General features: G+C 27.6%; 1 pseudogene; it reads right to left on the bottom strand.

Annotated features, from left to right (window-relative positions):
- Positions 1 to 391: 391 nt before the first annotated feature.
- On the bottom strand, positions 392 to 511 carry LOC118344776 (annotated as a pseudogene).
- Positions 512 to 6,269: the final 5,758 nt, after the last annotated feature.

Here is a 6,269-nt window from a genome sequence, read left to right as displayed (position 1 = left end):
AAGGGGTTTTCACAATTTCCGCTTGAGTTTAACAGTGGCGACGGGAAATGAACCATAACACTATTTTCAAAAGAGTAAGAAAAAATGAGAAAATTTTGGAGGAGAAGAGAGAGTAGAAGAGAAAAAATGGAAATTAAGGAGGGATTGGAGGGAGGATTTCAAAATGAAGAGTTGGCTAAATTAACAAATATATATATTGAATATATTTTTATTAAAAAAAGAAAAATCATTATCTTTAATTTGTGATAATTATAATTTATGTTTATGATTCTTTCATATCTGTGTTATATATATACTATGTTATATAGCAAAAAACCCAGAATGAGAAATATTTTATATATATATATATATTAATTATAGCAAAAAGCAGAAAGAGGGTTGGAAATTTATATATATATATATATATATATATATTTATATATAATATAGTTAGTTAGTTAGTTTTCAACCAATAATAGATGTGCCTCGGTTAGAACCTCATTAACTACATCATTACCCGAAGTGCAAAATGGATCTCACTGGAGTTAATGTTGAAATCTAATCTAATTATAATTAGAAGAAACATCATAAATTAAATCTATATGATTTAATCTATCCTCCTTCTCCTCTCTCTTCTTCCCTCATTCCTCAATTCATCAATCTTGTCTATCAGATTTCTTTTACTTAGTTTTATTTTACTTTCTTCAAAGTCGAAAAAGACAGATTTATAGCTTTCCGGCAATCTGAGAGATACATGCGGGACAAGAAGATTCACAAGTCGAAAATTGTTCGGAGGAAAGTGGTGGTATTGCAAAAATACCGTGCGTGGTTCTCACGCTTCGCCCACATCTGCGCGTGGTCCTTACGCACCACCCATTCTAGCAAGTCTTTTTTACACATGCACTAGATCACCGGATTCACCAACACTAGACCTTTCAAATTTGACTTTTGTGGCTGAAAAGAGACAAGTGTGTTGCCTTCAAGGGTCATCACAGATTTTGAAATCTATATGAGTTGGTCCAAACTGTAATTCGTTCTTTTTCACATCTATCTTATTACTTTCATTTTTGGTTTCCTTATTGTTAATTAAAATAAAAAAGAGTTCGTCTCTTGGATGCTTGTCTGTATAGGTTTAGTCATCTCTTTCTATGAAAGGTGGGGTTGAGTCTCTGTTTAAGCAGAGAGTGTTGTCTCTTGGACGCTTGTCTATAGAGAGTATCAGTAATATCGAAGACTAGATCAATCACAAAAGGAAATAGTGTAGTACTGGTGGAGTTCTAAATGTATTATTTTGATTTATGATGTCATGTTTGATATGAGAATATCTCATAATGTATCCGGTCATGGATGTAAGTTTATCTGATGATAGAATTATTAGGGCTGAAAGTTGGTCGGTTCGAACTGGAGAAACCGATCGGATCGACTAGTTCGAGACTAAGACCGGTTGGTCTCGGTCCATGAAAGAGAATACTGAAAGTTTTCGGTCCGATCTCGGGGTGGGGTTTTTCCACCCTTGACCGGACCGACCGAATAGTAAAATAAAAAAATATATTTTATATATATTATTTATATAATAATTGTATAATTAATTATGTAATTTTCATTTAACCTATCACTATTTACAATATAAAATTTTAAATATGTAAACTGTAATTACAAATTAATATTAATGTAATTAACTAATCTATATTAATAATTTACTTAATTTTAATTTAATAATTTAAATATTTTTTTTATTAATTTATTTGAAAAAATAAAAAAGAAGAAAAAAATAAAAAAATATTGGACCGGACTGACCGGTCCGGTCCCTATGGACGTTCGGGCCGGTCTGGTCCAGGAAAAATGATGGACCACCCCTAGACCTGATCAGACCGACCGATTTACACCCCTTATAACACTACAACAAATTAGCATTTTTCTTACGAGTGATTTTGTCGCAATTAATCCATATTTTTGTCCAAAATAACTTTTTCCTATCATTTCAAGTCTAACTTCTCAGAAATACGCGGTAATTTATAGTACTTAAAGGTATGAGTGAAATAAGTATTAGAAATACTCTTATTTTCGACGATTTTTTTTCTCGCAAAAAGTGCAAACTTTCATGGCAAAAAGTATGCCAACCATGGTTAATTGGGGTCGGAAATACTTATCTGCCGTGGTGAAAAATGTGGGAAATACACATTTGCGACCAAAAAACTATTTTTGACAATTTATAATTGTTGAAAATAGTCTTTTATGAAATAAAATAAAAATACTAGTAAAACAGTGTCCCAAACTCACAATGAAGAAACAAAACAAAACAATGAAGAAACACAATCAATGATACTAAAGTTACTGATTGTTCAATAAACAAAATAATCAGTGACTTTGCACCCTATAGTATTATCCATAAAAAATTAATCTTTGTAACCTATATGCATGTCACCTTTACAGAGTTCAATTATATAGTTATGGCAAGAGATATTTGGGAGAAAGGAATCTGTTATAGAGACTATTATATATAGAGAAACTGAGTTCTTAACTTGCTGGGATAGTTTAAAACTTAAAATCCAACTTTGGTTTTCTGTACACCTTAAAATATACATAATGAAGAAACTTAAAAGGTTATGGATTACTCACAATAGAAACTTAAAAGGTTATGAATTTGTCACCAACCAATTCTGCCACTAATGAATGCATTTGTTATCGTAAAAAAATATTGTCTGCAAATTTTTTCTGATGAGTTTAATTTTGTAAAAATTGTAATTCGTAACAAATAAAATAATCTAATATAATTATTTGTAGTGAAAATTTTTTAACGACGTGAATTTGATAACAAAACAAAATTATTTATTACCAAATAGTATTGGCGGAAAAAATTTGTGTCCCAAAAGTCATTATTTGTTATAGAATTAGAATGGTGACAATTTTCCTTGTAAAAAAGACAAAATCCAAAGATACACATCGAGATATATATGGGACGTGGATTGATCAGTACTAGTAAATCGCGTGTCATGCGCCCACATTAACGTACTACGGATTTTGTGTTGTATGCATGAGAATTCGGAATTGCCCAATTTAAGTCCCCACATACATGAATCATGATACATGATCCTCTCATGAGCCGCCAGTACAGTACGCACTCATTACGATGGCCATACGATCAATTATTGCATAATTTATATCATGACGTGTGATCGAAAAACGAAGTTTGACTTTGATGGTGACTGATCAGTAGAGATAGATAAATACAAACTCAATAATTTTGATGAGAGAAAGATATATAGAGCAAATTCAGAAATTTTGAGTGTGTTTTTTTGAACTACATATATATATATACTAGTGGTGATAAACGTGCAAAGCACGTTTGCCACATCTATCAAATTAAAGAAAAAAATAAAATATAACTTTGAATATTAAAATATTCTAATGTATAAAAATAAAATTATTATTTATTTATGTTCATCATTTATTATGAAATTTAAATTATATTAAAAATTTAAATTAATTAGATAATTTTTTTCTTAAAAATGTACAGTAAATTTTTATTATTTATTTAATGATAAAAAATTAGTATTTTAATTATCTATTTTATGTTAGTTTAAATCAATATTTAAATTTCTATCGTTAGATTAAATCTGAAAATTAAAGATGAAGAGTTGTAATTTAAAACCTATAAACCAATATTTTTCCCCACCTTTCATTTCTCTCTCTCTTTCATTCCCCACGCACAATTGTGGTATTACGTCGCACATTGACATTCACACAGACGAACCTAAAAAGAAACAAAAAAACAAAACAAACATGAAAAAAAAAAAAAAAAACCTCTTTACTGTTCATAACAGTAATGAACAGTATATGAATATGCGAAAAAAAAAACCACACAGCTTATTTACTATTCATTACTGTTGATTAACAGTAATAGGATAGCCTCTTTTAAGATATCGACAAATATATATATATATATATATAAATTGAAGTTAATTTTAAGTGTATGATAGAATATTTATATTTTAATTATCTATTTTATATTAGTTTAAATCAATATTTAAACTTCTACCGTTAGATTAAATCTGAAGATTAAAAATGATATATCATTTTTAGTATTACTCTATAAAAGTCTAAATAACTTAAATAAAAATCTAAAAAATACTTATCACACAAATTTGATCCAATCAATTCAATTATATATACTTGCTTTTACAAATTCTAATATAATCACTAAAAATTCAAGAATTTTAAATAACAATTACATAACAATCCGACTATAAAGCAAGCATTTGATAGAAGTAATAATTTATTTTACTCTTTAGATGAATACAAAAAAAAGTCTATTTAAAGAGAAAAAGATAATATAAACACTTGCAGAAAAAAACATGCGAAAAGAAAAAAAATTTTATACTGTTCATTATTGTTGATGAACGGTAATGAAGGTAATATAAACAATTGCAAAAAAAAAAAAAAAAAAAAATCTACACTGTTTATTACTGTTGATGAACAGTGACATCAACAGTAATAAACAGTACATGCATAGCCACTTTTAAGTATAGGCGCAAGGCGCAGATATATATGCACGCTTTAATTTGATAGGCCCGGATTACGATGTTCTAAGATAGCAAGATATCTTAGAATTTTAGGATATATTATTATCACATAGAATTTTTATATTTTTAATATTTTAGATGATTATGTTAATATTTTTCATTTAAAAGAAATTATATTTTCAATCCGGTATGTAGAACTAACACAATTAGTAATTATAAAGTACTAATTACATGATGCTATAATTTCATTTGAAATATAAATATTAAAATTTAAATCTTACAAATTAAGGTTGTGTTTGGATGTTGAAGTGAGTTGAGTTGAGTTGAGTTGAGATGATAAAATATTGTTAGAATATTATTTTTTAATATTATTATTATTTTAGAATTTGAAAAAATTGAATTGTTTATTATATTTTGTGTTGGAATTTGAAAAAGTTGTAATGATGAGTTGAGATGAGTTGAGAGAAGTTAAGGAACCAAACGAAGCCTAAATTTTATTATTTAAACGATGTAAATGATGGTGTGCTATACACACCAACACGGAAATAGGATATATAACTCGGATAGATATAGTCTATACGGGGAAAAAAATGTTTAGTAAGTTCAAAGAATCAGTATTTATGTGAATTAAGAATCTCAATCATTTGTGATTCATATTTATTAGGTTCTAGGGAACGCTCTTGTCCGATTCCCTTACAACTTACAACAGGGCCTTAGTTGCCTCCATGGCTAGTCTCTTTAAAGAGACGTTATTTACAAGTCTCGTATGTAACACACCACTTATTGTAAGACCCATTATTAGTAATTTCATAAAAAAAAATTCAAATTATCAATATTTTTTAGATAAACTAAAATGTGATTGATTTTCATATCTGAAATATTGTAGTCTTTGGTATGTCAATAAATTAGAGGCTTGCAAATAGATTTATTCATCTTTAAATAATTTTGCTTCATTGTACATGCATGGAATGTTGTTTATCAATTTTGTAATTTAATTCCTTTCACACAAACTAATGTATCAATTTTAAGTGTTTTTTCATTTAAGGAGTTGACCAATAAAATTACATAAGAACTCTTCTACGTACAAGTGGATTTACAGACCAATCTATATACCAATGTTAACATAGACTATTTTGTCAAATGTTCAATTTCAAATCCACACAATTTCATTAAATCTACATTTTCTATCTTAGCATTGGTGCGTGTATTAGTACGCAAATCCGCTTACAACCAGATTTTTCTATTACCTTAAAATATATGGCAAGATATCTCAATTATTTGACAAGTTAACATATATACATGCATATATACATATATATATATATATATATATATATATATATATATATGGCAGTTTTGAAAATGTTAAATATAAGTCTGGAACGTCGAATAAAGTATAGGAAAATATTATTTCCACATAAAATTGTTACCGAAATTTTATACCGAAATGTATTTTATTTTATTTTTTTATTTTTTTACTTAATAATTAAAAAATTGTTTTTAAATGAATTTTTATTTTTTTATATTTTTTAAAAATATTTAAAATATTTAAAAAAATGATTGAAAAAAAATAAAACATTTACCTTTCGGTAAAAGATTTCGGAAGGTGTAGCAGTTTCCTAAAGTATATATATGACCCACCCACCATTTTTGAAAGAAAAGTGCTACATGAGTCACAATAAATAGATTCTACAAAAATAAATCGATGACATTTCGAAAATGCAATAAATGGTCTGGATCCAAATAACCAGTACATGCCATGATAAT

The sequence above is a fragment of the Juglans regia genome, chromosome 15, assembly GCF_001411555.2.
Source record: "Juglans regia cultivar Chandler chromosome 15, Walnut 2.0, whole genome shotgun sequence".
Classification (NCBI taxonomy): Eukaryota; Viridiplantae; Streptophyta; class Magnoliopsida; order Fagales; family Juglandaceae; genus Juglans; species Juglans regia.
Note: the sequence above shows the minus strand (reverse complement) of the source record. Positions and strands in the feature narration are given on the sequence as shown.